Below are 18,281 nucleotides of genomic sequence, written 5' to 3'. Positions count from 1 at the left end.
CTGTGTAGCTGTAGCAGTAAGTTGTTGCTAGTTTGGGCCGGTCGTGGTGCAGCGATGCCGGAGCCTGAGTATAATTGTATAAGGTAAAAAGCAGCCTCACGCATATCTAGTAATGTTATGTGAACTCCCATGTAAATCTTTTAAAAATGTCCTAATAATAATCTTTGTCATATAAAGTAATTTCCAACAAGCATTCATTTCAATTTAAAGAATTTACTAATTTCTCCAATCCATGATCATTCTGATTGTTGCAAAAGAAAAATCAGTTGCTTCCTTTCATAAATGACAAATCTATCGGCCAGAATTGCACAGAGCTGTGCCGGAAAAAGTTATTGTAAGAGCAGATAGTTGGCGACTTTATTGAGGTAAGAATTTTTGCTTTTTTATTCAGAATGATCTTACAGGGCCATGACGCAACACTGCTGTCGTCCAAAATTTACCAGGTTACTGAATTTATTTTTTATTACGAGGTTTAGGAATTTTTCTGTTTCAAGCTTACATTAGATGAGAAAGAATTTTGTGAGTACATTAAATGGAAACAAATTTTGTGTGGAGGTTAAATGTGAATGCACTTCTGTACGGAGATTATAAATGGGAACCAATTTTGTTCTAAGGTTACACAGAAATTAGAATCATATTAATATTATTATTTTATAAATTTTGTGGGGAGGTTACACTTGGCGACCCTGCCAGGATCGTATTCTTTGTGAATGTCTGAGAAGTAGTCATATATCTGCTCTTATTTACTTAAATGTAGTTTGCATCTGGCACAATGCATTTACTAATTTGTCACTCTTTCTTTCGCAGATCATTGGCAATTTATTGCTATTTGTTGTAATTGTGTTTGTTCCACTTTTGCTTTGACTTTGTTTCATTTTGTGCTTAATTTTGATTTGTGAAAAATGCCGCGAAAAACTGTTAACAGTACATCGCGATGTGCAATGAGTGAAATAGCTGACTCGAATAGTTTGACAGATAATACTAGTGACACTCAGTCTAATAGTGATAATACCTTAATTACAGATAATCAGTGTGTGCTGATCACTAGTAATGACTTTGATCCTAATGGTGAACAAACACATTCAGTTATGTCCACAGTAAATGCGACAAATGATGATGCGGCACGTTCCAATACAATGAACGCTGCTCAGTTTGACACACCCGGTGTGCAAAATTTGAATTGTGAACAGATAAATTTTTCTAAGGAAGATGAACAATGTAGTCAAAATACGTCAGATTTATTTGATTCCGAGGTAGTGACTAACAATGCACATTCAATTGGCGAACCTGTTCAAGAATCAGAGAATGACCAAATGGTTAGACAAAACGCGACAAATGCACATACACCATTACACAGCATAGAAAACAGAATCTCTAATTGTGGCTTGGATCAAATTGTGGCAGTATTGCTATAGTCGGAGAAAGAACAAGACGACAACTTCAAACAACTTAATGAAAATCTCAAACACTGGAAAAAAGAACAAAACTACCTTTTCAAACAACTTAATGAAAAATACGACAACCATTTCAAACAACTTACAGAATCATGCAAACTACTTAATGAAAGTTTCAAACAGTCGAATGAAAAACACGACAACCTTAACGAACAGAGCAAACAACTTAGTGAACAGATTACAGCCGGTACCGTGCAACGTCATAATACTAAAGAACAATTACGCGAGGAAAGTAAGGCTTGTACTAGGAATAGTAGGCAAGAGTTACGTGATACACGTGTAGCCACAACGAAATTACTTAGAGATGAAAGTAGTGCAGTCACTGAACAATGTTCTGAAAAAGCAACACAGTTACGCGACGAGTTTAATTTAATGTCAGCAGAAGTTTCACGCACTCTGGATACAGAAGTCGATAAGAAATTTGAACAACAGATCAGCAAATTGACGAACGTTTTAAAGTGACAGAAATGAAAAATGTTTCAGTCACTAACGCGTCACAGCATACACCACGTTCCGAACAGTTGTCACACTCACACAGCCAGTGTAACTTAAGTAATTTACAGAGACCACGCGACTTAGAATCCGAAGAGACACAGATAAACAGATTATCATTCAATCCTGAACCTGTTGACACATTCAGAGACGATAACGTTGATTATAAGCAATTTTTATCGGTAAAAAATTTTTAGGTACTTAATAATGACAGAACACAGAGTCACGCTTAGGACTGGATACAACAACTTGCTTTTGAATTTTCACCGGCATTGCCTGTAACGCAGAAACTAAAATTTATTTGCAGAGCGTAATAAACCTCATGGGATTCATTACGCTTTAATGAATATGTGCCGTAGCGAGCATAGGGCCCCGAGCCGTAGTAGTGCTATTTCATCTTTAGTTTTCTGCACTGCTTCCTTCTACTATCCTTTATATCTATCAAAACAGCTCTCCAACTATCGATCTATCTAGGATTAAGGATGTATAAAGAAAACCTGATATGACGAGTTTTACCTGAAAGTGACAGTTTTCATTAGACACTCTCGAGATGACAAGAACTACCAGTATAATTTTAATAACAGACAAAATTTTAATTATTAGTATCGTCAAAATTATCAGCAACAGGAACCACATTTTGGTAACAATAGAGGTTTTTGCCAACAACAGCAACAAAACCAACCGGTTAGCATACCTAACCAACAATGCAGTCTGGAAGGTCAACCAAGCTTTAATGTTTCGCCGCCTACACGTATAGCGTCGGCCACACCTAATAGTATCGCACAGCAACAAGGAAATCAGTACGTACAGAAAACACACCATTTCAACTCATATCGCAATGCACCGTATAGAAATGACTATCTTGACAGACGTAAAAGTAATGAGCATAATTGCCAGCGTACGTTTAATAACAGTCGGTCTTACCAGCAGCAAATTCATCCGCAACAACAGATTATCATGAATGAACCAGACAGTAGATATCATCCCGAACGTAATACGTCAGGAAGAAATAACAGAACAGTACAAATAGTTTAAATGCCACAGCATCCTCCCGCAAATAACAGCACATCAGAAAGAATTTGACTAGATACAGTACTGGTGGCATCTTCCAGCAACGCAAGCAATACTTTTGACACAGAGAATCTTGTTCACGAAAATGTTATTACTTTTGACGACATCTGAGACACACTTTTACATGAAAAACCAATAGTTTGAATTTCTGAATCTGAAACAAGCTTTGTTGAGTGCACCACTTTTATCACATCCAGATCTTACTAGAAATTTTTCCATTGCCACTGACAGTTCTAACACCGCTTTAGGCGTACACATTTTTCAGGAAATTGCAGAAGATGGTACTACAGTAATTAAAAACATCGCCTTTGCGAGTCGCATTCTGTCACCTGCTGAACGCAATTATTCTGTCACAGAACTTGAAACATTATGTGTTGTATGGGCAGTTACGAGATTTAGGCATTTTCTTTATGGAAGACACACTACTGTTTAAACAGATAATAGAGCTATACAATTTTTACTTTCCGCAAAATTTACACACGACAGGTTAAGTAGATGGAAACTTTATTCACAGGAATTTAATTTTACAATTGCTCACATTCCCGGTACACAAACTATTGTAGCAGACGCACTATCCCGTTCTCTCAGCAACAATCAGCAAGACATCGCAACCAACTTCTGCAAAGCAAATTTCAGCGTCCTGTATATTCAGCAAGTTGCATTTGAAAATTTCATTTCGGCATCATTACGAGACATAGCGCAAGAGCAGAATAAAGACAACGTATGGAAAGAAATGAAACACCTTTGGCAAGATAGGAATAATGTTACCATCAGAAACCATTACACTGTACGCAATAATATTCTGTTTCGCCGCTCTCACCCTGACGGCAACAATTGGTTATTATGTATTCCTGACGAACTTGTTAACAAATTAATTTGGTATCCTCATTTAAGTTATGCACATTACGGAGCCAGATAATGTTTTCTTATACAGAGCCAAAACTGTTATTTTGCCAATAGGGAGAAACGTATTCGAGAGAAACGTATTCGACGAGTTTTAGCGTCATGTAAAATCTGCCAGAAAGCTAAGTCAGATACGACTTCACATATTCCTCCATCACATCCCATTGTACCTGTTAAATTGAGACACATGGCCGCTGTAGACATTTTTGGTCCGATTCCCAGAACTAATAGAGGTTTTTGCTACATCTTTGTCGCTGTTGAACTCACTTCGAAATTTGATACCTTCACTCCGTTACGCAAAGCTACTGCTAAATCTGTTTCGAATGCATTTGTAAACATTTTTTATTCCAAGTAGGGCATGTATTGAAAGTAATTTCCGACAATGGATCACAGTTTCGATCTGCTATATGGACACGTATGTTACGAGCTAGAAACATTTCTCCGATCTATATATCCAGGTACCATGCTTCTTCGAACCCTTGTGAACGACTAATGAAAGAAATTGGTAAACTGTGCAGAATATACTGCCATAAAAGACATATTGATTGGGACACACACATACTCTCATTCCGGGATGTAATTAATTCCATACGAAATGAATCTACTATGCTATCTCCGACTGTTATACTGAAAAATGTTAAACCACCTAACAAAATTAAAGAATTAGTATCCTTTCCTACATCTCGTCGTCTACGACACCATGAAATAATTGACATTGCGCTGAACAACGTCAAACGTGCCGCAGAGCGCCGGAGAAGAAAGCAAAAACAGGTTTGTAAACGCGCTGACTTTCACATTGGATAGAAGATATTAGTACGTACACACTATCTATCCAACAGAGGAAAGAATAGATGCAGCAAATTTGAGCCTCTATACGCAGGTCCATATCGAATTCGCAGCATTCCTCACCCTAATGTAGTACACATTGAAACTTTGAAGACCAGAAAAAATAAAGGCAATCACCATGTCTCCAATTTTAAACCCTTTATTGAATGAACATACTTTATGATTTATCACACTGAAAAGCCATTTCATGATTTTTATATGACCAATGATGCAATTTTATTTATGTGACTACTTACTGATGATTACCATATTTTTTCTTGGCAAGTGCCCGGCCAGTAAGGTTAGCAGGTCGCTTTTCTTGTCGTTATACATAAGACTGTGCACATTTTTCCAGATAAACTTACATATTTTATGACCAATTATGCAATTCTATCTAGTAACATATTAATTTTATCAAATTCTTTCTCCATTAAAGTCTTCACCTCTCGCCTCTGTCAACTACACAACATACAAGCTGAACACAAAGAAAGTCATTTCTTGTCGTTATATATCAGACCGTGCACATTTTCCATTTTTCATGTATTTATGATTGTTTTCCTGTTTTGTTTGTATGCAGTACGAAATCTTTAAGATATAACAAACACCAGTTGACTTTGAGATTTTGCCTTATGATATCTCAACATCGTGATTATTTTACATTTCTTTTTTTTTTTTTTTTTTTTTTTTGCTGCTACCTTATAATACTCTGTGTACATTTTTGCACCTGAACACTGTCTATGTTTTTGACATAATACGTTTTCTGTCATGCTATGCTGTATGCTTAATTATATCACTAGAAACCAGTTTTTATTTAATGGGTATATGATTTAAATGCAAGATATTAATCCTTATTCATCATTTTCAGAAAGCAATAACGTGTAAAAGAAGTAAATTAAACAAACCACAGTGGATTACTATGAAATGGGAATTTCACCTTCGGAATGAACGAAAGAAGATGCAATACCTCGTCATGAAGAGTAAATGGATCTGAATTAACAAGCGTTAACAAGAATATACTATACACATCGTATGATAGCAGTCTTAACTAATTATTTTTCTTTCAGAATACGAGGCGATTGATGCAGGCAGTCAGACAGAACTACACATCTTAGTTTTAGTGATGAAATATGCTAGAAATAAGAAACTCTATACTATGAATAGTTGTGTGAAGTAAATGGTGATATGAATAATGAAGTGCCTTTTTTCCAGATGATAATGAATGGTGATGAATAGTTATATGAAGATTATGCTAATATGAATAATGAAGTTTTTCTTTGCAGGTGATGATAGTAATGAAGTTATGGTAATATGAATAATGAAGTTTTTCCTTGCAGATGAGAATAATGATGAAGTTTATATATTTACTATTAGTTAAGAGATGCTGTGTAGCTATTTAAGTATTTGTTGCAGTTCGTTTTGACAGTATGTCTTATGTCGCATGGTATAATGACTGAATGTTTTGGAAAGGACAGCTAGAGTACATACATATTGAGTACACGTTTCATTACCTGTTAATTCGAAGTTCACTACTTTTCAGCGTAATATGCGTTTCTTCCTTCAGCTTAATAATCCATTTTGTATTTTTCCAGGAGAAGCTATTCATGAAATTAATATGCTATAAGCAGTTAGTCATTAAACCTGTTCTAGTACTTGCATTTTTATTTTACCCATTTGTGTGTGTCATTCATGAATGTGATCACATATACTCCACTTGTTTCATAACCTTGCTATAGCTGACTCATGACGAATGACGTTACTAATCGTTATTTGCAGCAATAAGTCAAAAGCAAATAGTTTCATGCCCCAGCAATTAATTATCGATCCCAACGCAATGCATTGCTAGCACAAAAAAAAAAAAAAAATGTTACCAGTCCCAAATAATGCTACCAGTTTAAGAGAGTTCTCAGTAATACTGAATGATGTTTTCTAATCACAGACCTTGAGTCATAGTTACAGTGTGTTACATTTTAAATATGTCCTATGTCACTTGAATGATGAGTTCTGAGTAATACTGAATGATGTTTTGTAACAATGTATAAATGCTATGCCAATAATTTCTGTAAATTATATTTTTGTTATACTCTATAAATGCTATGCCAATAACTAACTCTCATTTTGAATGATGACTTCTGAATAATACTGAATAATGTTTCATAAAACTATATGAATACGTTGTAACTGGCCAATGAGTGCCAATCATTACCGCAATCAGATGAGTTATGAATAGTGTTTTGTAATATTCAATACTTGCTACATTTTTAGTAACTGGCCATTGAATGCCACTGTTTCTTGTATTTTAAATTTGTCTTACGTCACTTACATGCTATTATATATGAATACCAGTAGCTTGATTCTACACTCATTAGCTCTTGTTTTGAATGATGTCTTCTGATGGTTTGTAACTGGCCAGTGAGTGCCAATGATTACTATAACTAGATGAATTATGTTACTGCTTTGATGATCACTTCTGAATAATGCATAAGAAATGGTTTGTAACGGGCCAATGAGTGCCAATGTTCACTGTAATCAGATGACTTATGAACAATATTCTGTAATACATCATACATAGTATAGAAATGTTCAGTAACTAGGCAATGAGTGCCACCAATTACTCAAAAAGTTAATAGACTAGTGTAATTCTCAATTATGACTAGCATAAGACTTAATGTCCTTCACCTTCTGACCTAATTACCAGAAATTACTGCAATATCCGTTTGTCCTATCTATCCTTATGATCATGGAGCACCATATTTGGTTTTTGCACTAATTCTACGTTGGTGAAAGAGTGTGGTGTTGACACGACATGCTGTCCATCACCTTGAACGATGGAGATGTTATTATGGTCCCACTGTTTGGTGTACCTAATGTACTACCAAAATGATAACATTGAATATTAATACGACATTTCAGTGTCTTGGCTACACTGATTAATACTTCAGGGAAGAGAACATCAGATTGTCTCATTTGGTGTTGTGCTTGTGTAGAAAGATATGGACTTTCAGTGCAGCTACGTGCAACCTACTGTGCTACAACCATAATGCAATCCTTCCCTTTCCTTTCCTAGTTCTTGTAAAATGGTAGAGACATATACAGTGCGTGTGCACTTTATGTCATTTATTAATATGTTTTGTACTCATTGCGTATCCTAGTTCTTGTAAAACGGTAAAAAAATATACAGTGCATGTGCACTTTATGTCATTTGTTAATATGTTTTGTACTCATTGCGTAAACTAGTTCTTGTAAAATGGTAGAAATATATACAGTGCGTGGGCACTTTATGTCATTTGTTAAAATGTTTTATACTCATTGCGTGTACTAGTTCTTGTAAAATGGTAGAAATATATACAGTGCGTGTGCACTTTATATCATTTGTTAATATGTTTTGTACTCATTGAGTATACATTTTGTGATTTCTTGATATGTTCTGTACTCAGTGCATGTGCACTCTATTTCATTTCATGTTCTGCACTTACATATTTATATGTATATACTCTGTGACTGTAAACTTAGTTAATTAAGAAAAATATGTTGCTCATGGCAAGTCCAATTGACTCACCATCGCTGCCAAATTTTTGCCCCCCAGTGGAGGGTTATGTAAGAGGTCCGAGCAGATGTAATTTTATGTAAAAGGTCCGAGCAGATGTAATTTCGATGTATTGCTCATGCGCTGCCTGCGATATGCAAAGTATAAGAGAATCGCTGACCAGAGAGCAGTGTTGACTGCAATAGGAACTGTGTAGCTGTAGCAGTAAGTTCTAGTCTGAGTCTGGTCTGGAGTCTGCTCTGGTCTGGTATAGTGTATCATGTTGGCTGGGCCGGTCGTGGTGCAGCGATGCCGTAGCCTGAGTATTATTGTATAACGTAAAAAGCAGCCTCACGCATACCTAGTAATGTTATGTGAACTCCCACGTAAATCTTTTAAAATTGTCCTAATAATAATCTTTGTCATATAAAGTAATTTCCAACAAGCATTCATTTCAATTTAAAGAATTTACTAATTTCTCCAATCCATGATCATTCTGATTGTAGCAAAAGAAAAATCAGTTGCTTCCTTTCATAAATGACAAATCTATCGGCCAGCATTGCACAGAGGTGTGCCGGAAAAAGTTATTGTAAGAGCAGATAGTTGGCGACTTTATTCAGGTAAGAATTTTTGCTTTATTATTCAGAATGATCTTACAGGGCCATGACGCAGCACTGCTGTCGTCCAAAAATTTACCAGGTTACTGAATTTATTTTTTATTACGAGGTTTAGGAATTTTTCTGTTTCAAGCTTACATTAAATGAGAAAAGAATTTTGTGGGTTCATTAAATTGGAAACAAATTTTGTGTGGAGGTTAAATGTGATTGCACTTCTGTACGGAGATTATAAATGGGAACCAATTTTGTTCTGAGGTTACACAGAAATTAGAATCATATTAATATTATTATTTTGTAAATTTTGTGGGGAGGTTACACCGTGACGAAAACCGTCTTTGCTTTAATGACTTTCATCCCAACTCGCGTATCATATCTGCCACACTCTCTCCCCTATTACGTGATAATACAAAACGAGCTGCCATTTTTTGCACCCTCTCGATGTCCTCCGTCAATCCCACCTGGTAAGGATCCCACACCGCGCAGCAATATTCGAACAGAGGACGAACGATTGTAGTGTAAGCTGTCTCTTTGGTTGACTTGTTGCATCTTCTAAGTGTCCTGCCAATGAAACGCAACCTTTGGCTCGCCTTCCGCACAATAATATCTATGTGGTCTTCCCAACTGAAGTTGTTCGTAATTTTTACACCCAGGTACTTAGTTGAATTGACAGCCTTGAGAATAGTACTATTTATCGAGTAATCGAATTCCAACGGATTTATTTTGGAACTCATGTGGATCACCTCACACTTTTCGTCATTTAGCGTCAACTGCCACCTGCCACACCATACAGCAATCTTCTCTAAATCGCTTTGCAACTGATACTGGTCTTCGGATGACCTTACTAGACAGTAAATTATAGCATCATCTGCGAACAACCTAAGAGAATTGCTCAGATTGTCACCCAGGTCATTTATAGAGATCAGGAACAGCAGAGGTCCCAGGACGCTTCCCTGGGGAACACCAGATATCACTTCAGTTTTACTCGATGATTTGCCGTCTATTACCATCTGGTGGTATAGAAGAATCAGTGTGTGCAGCGACATCAGACTTTAAGGCAAAGATAAGATTTATGTGCAGAAGTTGTGTCTGCAGACGGCGGCTAAGTGAGACAGTGCGCGTGCGCCACCGGCGGCCCGCCGTCGGAAGGACGGTGGAGCGGACCAGCAGCGGCCAGTGCGCCCCGCGACGGCGCTGGCGAAACACGCGACGCGACGCGACGCGACGCCCAGCGGGCCGTGCCCACGCGCACGCCAGCGCCCACGCTCCGCGTGTGACTCGCCGCCGCTGGCGCACAGTGGGCGACCCACCGTACTTACTGGCTGACGCGGCGCAGCAGGGTTACTCCTCCAGCCATGGCTCCAACCGGCTCCCTACCGGGAATCGCCGTTGTCCTCTTCACTCTCACAGGTGCGCAAGCTTCCTGTTGTCTCTTTATTCGGCCCTCAGACTGAATTGATTGTTTAAACAGCAACAATGGCACTATTTAGCCACCAAAAACCACACTATTTCGTCTTCAATAACTACATTACTTACTTATCAAGAATCACAATTAATTTCCTTTTTTGAAATAGCAATGAACTTGTTCCTTTAATATCTCTAACATTTTTCAGCCATTCTTCCTCCATTGATATACGAATAGTATTTGTCGGTGGTGCCGTGCCATAGTCATACACTATTGTTTAGAAAGAGTAAACCTTCATTTGACTGTATATTTCTTGTTTACAATCCAAATTACAGCTTCCACGCCGTTACCGAGTACAGTGTTCTTAGACAACTGACATCATTTTGCTGTGCACTGTGCAGGATGTTAAATACACGGTTCAGCGCATGATACAGATATTACATCAACGTCTTGTAGGAATGCAGCGTTTTATCGTACAAGCAAATCATCTCTGGGGAAGGCACCTCAAAGCAGGTAAACAGAATACTAGCACATACCTTCACGACGTAACTATGAAAGTTACATCTTATAGGGATGTGCTAATCTTGTGTCCACCTGCTTTGGGGTGACTTTGCCAGAGATGATGAGATCGTACGATAATACGCTGCATTCCTACGATATCTTAATGATACACCATTTATACCATGTTAAGCAAATGCGTTGAACTGTGTATTAGTCATCCTGCACAGTACACAACACAATAATGTTAATGGTCGAATGACGTTGTACTCGACAGTGGCGCGAAATAATATGTCATCTTGAACTGTACACAGCAAAATACGTTAATGGTCCAAGAATATTGTACTCGATAATGGCGTGAAAACCGAAATCTAGATAGTACACTAGAAATGTACGTAAATATATAGTCAAAAGGCGGTGTGTTATTTCAAAAAAGTTGGTTGATCGTGCACCTAACAAATATTATCCGACTTTTACAACTGAACATTTATTTTGTTTATAACCAAACATGTTCCACCTATTCATATTAGGCGGCGTCATTGGTCCAAAAAATAAATGCTAATTAAGGGGTTATACATATTGTGTTATAGGACTTAGTATTTCCTGGCAAACTGTACGTCTCGGATCAAATTATGCGTATTTACATACTTTTGTTTTATTTCGTATAACACTGATGGTGCCTTGTACGAAAAGGTGAAAAATGTTTGGTTGAAACAGAGTTGCAAAAGACGAATCATCTCTACATGTTAAGTATAGTATTACATTAAATTAGATGCACAATATTTCTTTACTATTATAACATAGGAAATACTTCCTCATCTCTAACACAGAAGTAATAACTACATACTTCTCTACAAGACATGTTTAAAAACAGGTATGTAAGATGCTACAGTTCAAAATTAACCGCTGGAAATGGCGAAAGCACCTCCCCTACAGGCCTTTGTTCAGGTTCCACAACTGTTAACTAAAATCTCATCAGACGCCTAAGAGATGCATTACCATCTATACTAGAAGACTGCTAACGCAAGTAGGGATGGTACTCCAAGCTCTCTCAGCGAAGTCTGAATCATTAATATCTCCAACGTCTGAAATACTGTAGTTACAATTGCCTGAAAATTTTCGGCTTTAAGCGATGCAAATGTTCAAGGAAGCTGCTGTGCTGCATCAACGAAACCAATATCAGATGGTACTCATTTGCGGACGTTTTAAGGAACTTCGTTGCCTGTTTACAGTACCCCCACTCCCATGACAAATGGATGCCCGTCACCAAAATGCAAAAATTGTAAGTGGCGTACGCTGTTGCAGAATGAACAGTTGGTCTGACAGTGTTGAAACGAATGCAAGATCTGTTGCTCCATTTCCTGTGGCGATTATCTGCCATTTTACATCTATAGTACAACAATTTATCTCTGCGTGAATTAGGATTGCAACGTACAGGAAAAAAAAGCAGATATAAAACGAATACAACAAGACACGAAGTAACGGGTATGAGGATAGATACTTCTGTCGATGACCTAGCACTGTGTGCTCAACTAAATTACATCAGTATTTACGTCTCTAGCAGAGCAATAATTATAGTTATTACAAGTCGTATGTTTTTTGGTTGGTTAGTTCCTCCTAGCACATGTGTCAAGATAAAGCCATTAGTGTTTATTTTCACCTGGGCAGCAGGTTAAGTGTCAAAGTGTGAACTCAAAACGATTAGAGTATACAAACCGGCGTAGTCCATTTATGGTTTGTAATGCAGTACGTCCGTGAACAAAACATCAGATCGTGAAGTTTTCTGGAAAACTGTTGGAAGCAGTGTAAAAACAGCTAGCACAAAGACGTGTGCACATATTAAGGTTACATATTAAGCTGCCACATGTAAAAATATCTGTTACATCCTGTTTAGTTTCATGACATCAGAGCAATGAATGCATTTCAAATTTAATGTATTTTCTTATTTTTCGTGCAAATGTTGCACTCGTCACACTCATAACATATAGTCTGCTCTGTTTCCTCAGTGAGAGCAGAATGTATTATTGTGGAAATACGCCAGCTCATACGTACACAATAACGTTTAGACCGATTTTCCCTGCAGATTCAATACTTTTAACTATCGTTATTGCAAGATAAAGATATAAATTTCCGACTTGCATATGGTAATAAATATACTAAAAGTTTGTCGTACCTTGTTCATTCTCAAACGGTATACCTTCATCGTAATAACATTATACTCTTACCGTTGTACTGGAAAAAAATATTTTCTCATCTCGTCACTTGATATTAAACGAGTTTTTCCTTTTTCTTCTATACCTCCCCCGTTCTCTCTCTCTCTCTCTCTCTCTCTCTCTCTCTCTCTCTCTCACACACACACACACACACACACACACACACATACACACACACACACACACACACACGCACACACATACTCATGTATATATAAGTTGTTATTTCACCAGTCTGTTATATGATTCTGACAGACTCCTATAAGAAAATTTACTTTGTTCAGCGTTGTAACTGATAAGAGTATATGAAGCTGTTAATATGTGAATAAAAGTTATTCAAATAAATAAAGCTCGCCACACGAATTTAACCCGTTAATTCGTCCAACGATGCTGTTACTCTGCATCACACACACGCACACACACACACACACACACACACACACACACACACACACACACAACCGCACGCACGCACACCTGGGGCAGAAATACGACGTCAACTGAGAGATGGCACTATTCTGTCTATAAATGAGCACTACTTCGAAACGCTATGCATAAATAGGGAGCAGACATACATATTTCTTTATTGTTTTCATCATCCTTATCTTCCCAGTTTCACAAAAAGAAAGATTCCTCAAATGAAATACATGCCAAGGACTTCGTTGGAAGCATTTTTATTAATTCTCTCGGTTTAGTAACTGTTGGGCTGGTTGCAATGCTCTTTCAAAGGTATTTTACGCAACCATTATTGTAAGAAATACAGTACCTTATTCTTATGTAATTTCCATCACGTTTCACGCTTCACTAAACGTGTCACTTTATACATTTGCAGTATACGCCTAAGTGAAGTACGAAAAATGCTTATTTATCACATTTCTTCTGCTTAGTGTTAATATTTGACTTCCTTCTCTCCTACGTTATTAGTTTCTGAATTTCCGTCGGCAGCCACATTGTCCATGATGGAGAAGAAGGGTATCTGAGTGCTGAACAAGACTGATGGTTATGGTACGCCGCGTCGTAAATGAAACTACCTCGTCATTATCGCCAAATGAACTCGTAGCATCCGGGTGGTATAGCTGAGTTTGGAGAACGATTCCTCTAGAAAAATTTTGTGGCCTCTGCTGCGTCAGGAAGACGGGGCGTATTGCTGTTTTCTCTCTGTATTTACTTCAGGCCGTGGATCTACAAGCTGCCATTTTGAAATACCATAGTTGAGAAGCACACAAATTAGTCGTGTATGGGAACTGAAAATACAGAATTTTTTCAAACTAATAACTGACTACTTTGTCATCGTGACAATATTTTGTTATCGTGACTATGTAATCGTATTACACAGCGTACCATTCAGATTTAAGCCTTGACCATATACGAGGGCCGTTCAGAAAGTAACCTCCGGTTGATTTAAAAAAACACACCAACTTAAATAAAAATATTTTAATATATAAATCTTACAACTACATCTTTCCGCTATTTTTCTACATAGTCTCCATAGCGATTGAGGCACTTATCGTATCTCTTCACAAGCTTTGAAATTCCTTCTGCATAAAAATCACCCGCTTGTGCCTGGAGCCAGCCTGTGACCGCATCTTTGAGCTCTTCGTCGTCATCAAACCGCTGTGACCCGAGCCATTTCTTCAAATGCATGAAGAGGTGATAATCACTTGGCGCCAGGTCTGGGCTGTAAGGTGGAGGGTTGATAACGTCCCACTTGAAGGACTCAAGAAGGGCCGTTGTTCTGCGAGCAGAGTGAGGACGGGCGTTATCGTGCAAAAAAACGGTACCGGAAGTCAGCATACCACGGCGTTTGTTCTGTATAGCCCGTAGTAACCTCTTTATTGTTTCACAGTACACGTCTTGATTAATGGTAGTACCACGTTCCATGAATTCAACCAACAACACCCCTTTGGCATCCCAAAACACCGTTGCCATCAGTTTTCTGGCAGAAAAATCTTGCGAGGCTTTTCTTGGTTTGGTAGGCGAATTTGAATGTGCCCACATCTTTGATTGTTCTTTTGTCTCAGGGTTCACGTACTTAATCCAGGTTTCGTCACCGGTCACGATTCTGTTTAACAATGGTTCTCCTTCGTCCTCATAACGTGACAGAAAGTCCAATGCAGAGGCCATTCTTTGAGTTTTGTGGTGGTCGGTAAGAATTTTGGGCACCCATCGTGCACAGAACTTACGGTAACCCAATCTTGCTGTCACTATCTCGTACAAGAGAGTCTTAGAAATCTGTGGAAAACCAGTAGACAACTCCGACATTGAGAAACGTCGATTTTCACTAACTTTTGCATCAACTGTCTGAACGAGTTCGTCAGTCACCAATGATGGTCTATCACTCCTCTCTTCATCATGAACGTTTTCTCGTCCACTTTTAAATAAACGTACCCATTCACGGACAACTCCTTCACTCATAACTCTTGGTCCGTACACGGCACAAAGCTCACGATGAATAGCTGCTGCAGAATATCCTTTGGCTGTAAAAAACCTTATGACAGCACGCACTTCACATTTGGCGGGGTTTTCTATTGCAGCACACATTTCAAACTGCCACAAAAACTAAACTAGCGCAGGTACGACGTTCACTCGACCATGGCTTGATGCCGACTGACCTGTTGAGTGCGTGAACGCACAGATGGCGTCGCTACTCCCCCCACATCCCGCACTGTGACCAATCGGAGGTTACTTTCTGAACCGCCCTCGTATTAACTGGAAACAGACACAAGTGGGCAACTAGTACGGTGCTACATTTTCATTAAAGACTGCTTTTGCAGATAAGGGAATCAGACATAACAGTGCACTACCAGCGCAGAATGTCCATCACTTTTGAAGCAATTCAGCTTCGAGCTGGCACTATAGGCTCCCAAGACAATTAGGGCTGATATAACCATGCCGATAATATGCCGTTCACTGCAAGCAGTTACCATTTTGCTTTTGCTTTGTCTAGTACGAACGAGCAGCTTCATTACGATCGCCTTCAATTCAGTGATTCCACACACCCATCATGCTAAGTTCACAGTATGACAAATGCAGTCTCGACGACCTGTTTTCTCACGTTAATACTAACATATATTTAACCCTATGATTTCGATGAGGCACACTACTTTTTTGCCTTTTCGTCTTCGCTATGTTTGACACTATTCAATAACTTATCAGAGAGCAGCATCGACATTTTCTGAATGGCATCTAAACCACTTGTTGCTGTTAGTGTTAACTAAGTGTCTTTCTATATACTGCAGTACTCACAAACGTTAGTGTTAGTATGATGATCTCCGATCACCCGAAAATCAAAAGAAAATCAAAATTTCCTACGGAGCACTGGTGGATTTCTTATGAAAAGCAATGTGACAGCGAGTCATTTTCATAATTATTTTCTTAAAACGATCAAGACTTCTCACATGTCACGTTCTTTACTTTATTCTACTACAGAGAACTATTTCACAATATTTCCAATACAAGTCGCTAATATCGGAGTAATTTCAGACGTTTCCTCTAACTCCAATGCAAACGATTTCTGGAAACCAGCCATATAATGTGTAATTGTTTTTCATCAAACGATTAAGATTTTTTTCTGTCTTCGCATTCACAGGATATAATTGGGAACTTTACATTGGCTAAGCAATATTTCATAAAAATGAAATGCGATCAAAATACGAGTATGAAGCAGAAAATGCTATGGATTTTTCCAAGTGTGTTAGAAAAAGAACTTAAAATTAGGTGAATATATGAAATAGGAAATGAGAGGGTATTGTAAACGGTGCGAAAACCATTTGTGGTCAGCCTGCTCCATGCGGAGATGAAGCTTAATGGGGAACGTGTTAAGGTGCCTTGGACTAGTTGACCTGATAAGTCAGTGGGAGACGAAGAAAGCAAGCTGTGGAGCACTACACGGATGGGCGTAGGTAAATATGATGTTGAAGACATTTTAATGGGAATTTATGTAAACATGGGGAGATCAGTATAAAATAGGAATAAATAGTGGATACACATATCAAGTGAGAGAGATTTATGCCAATAGGAAAGACACATACAGTATCAAGTGGTTATAGGTAAAGCAGAAATTTTGTAGACACGGCACTAAATAAAACCTGATTACTAATAAAGGAATCTTCTGAGGAACCATTCATGAGTAATCATTCTGTTGTACGTTTGGCCTGACTAGTGTGAAAATCAATGTTCTCTCTCCTTCTCTGGACTTCTCTCCACGTAATTATTCTACGCGATAAGACTGACAAACGTACCATTAGGTCGAGATCAGTGCCGGCATACCTCTTACGCTATGTACACGTACCACGGAGTCCAGTATGTGGGAGGAAAGCGCCTGTGCGCACCACCATTGACGTTAAGTGGATTTTGCCTACCGCCATGTTTGTCTTATTTCATTATCCACGCAAATGTAAGAACTAACCGAAGCTTAATACAAATATCAGTAGCTTTCTGATCTGGACTCTGTAATGACTTGAATTTTTAAAGTCTTCATGCCATAGTACAATGTCTGCATTAAGTAAAAAATTCTCCTGGAATCGTCGTGCAGAAATAGAAAAATGTAATGGAAGAATCCTCCCTCCCTACTGAGGTGCACATTTGTACAGTATACACTATTGTAACAACAAAACTACCAGTGATAGTTATACTGAACTGGATATCTAATTGTAAGCTGGATTGTAACTTAGCCCAGGTTGTTTTATTTATTTATTTTTATCTTTTATTTGTTTATTGCTTTTACTGACGGAGAATTTTATTTTATTGTGATGGCGTATGGGTACACCAATATAGCCACAGCAAATCTACCTACAGCGGTGCTATTCTATTAAATAAGTGAAACAACAACAACAACAACATCACACACACACACACACACACACACACACACACACACACTTACAGGAATACTGATCGACTTAACTTTTAACAAAAATTCCTCAAAAATTTAACGTATGTTTATGTACACTGTTGTCTAAAGTTTCCTTGTTTTAACTCCGTAAGTATCGAGTTATTTTCCTTTCTGTATCTAGTGCTGCCAAAGGATATATAACTGACTACCTGGATCTCCTCAAAGTGGCAGTGATGTGATGGTGTGACTTGAGTACTGCGGAGAAAGTGTCGGTACGGCGGTTGAGTGTCAGTCTGACAATGAAATTACCGTCTGCCTTCTGTTCCTATCACCTATGGAACTACATTTCAAATTCCTCTTTTCAGTGTTGATTTTGCCTTCGGAATATGTGATGCGATTTGCCTGTACTTGGTGCCCTTGTGCAGTCCTTCGGTCTGCCATTAGATCTC

The sequence above is a fragment of the Schistocerca americana genome, chromosome 5, assembly GCF_021461395.2.
Source record: "Schistocerca americana isolate TAMUIC-IGC-003095 chromosome 5, iqSchAmer2.1, whole genome shotgun sequence".
Lineage (NCBI taxonomy): Eukaryota > Metazoa > Arthropoda > Insecta > Orthoptera > Acrididae > Schistocerca > Schistocerca americana.
Note: the sequence above shows the minus strand (reverse complement) of the source record.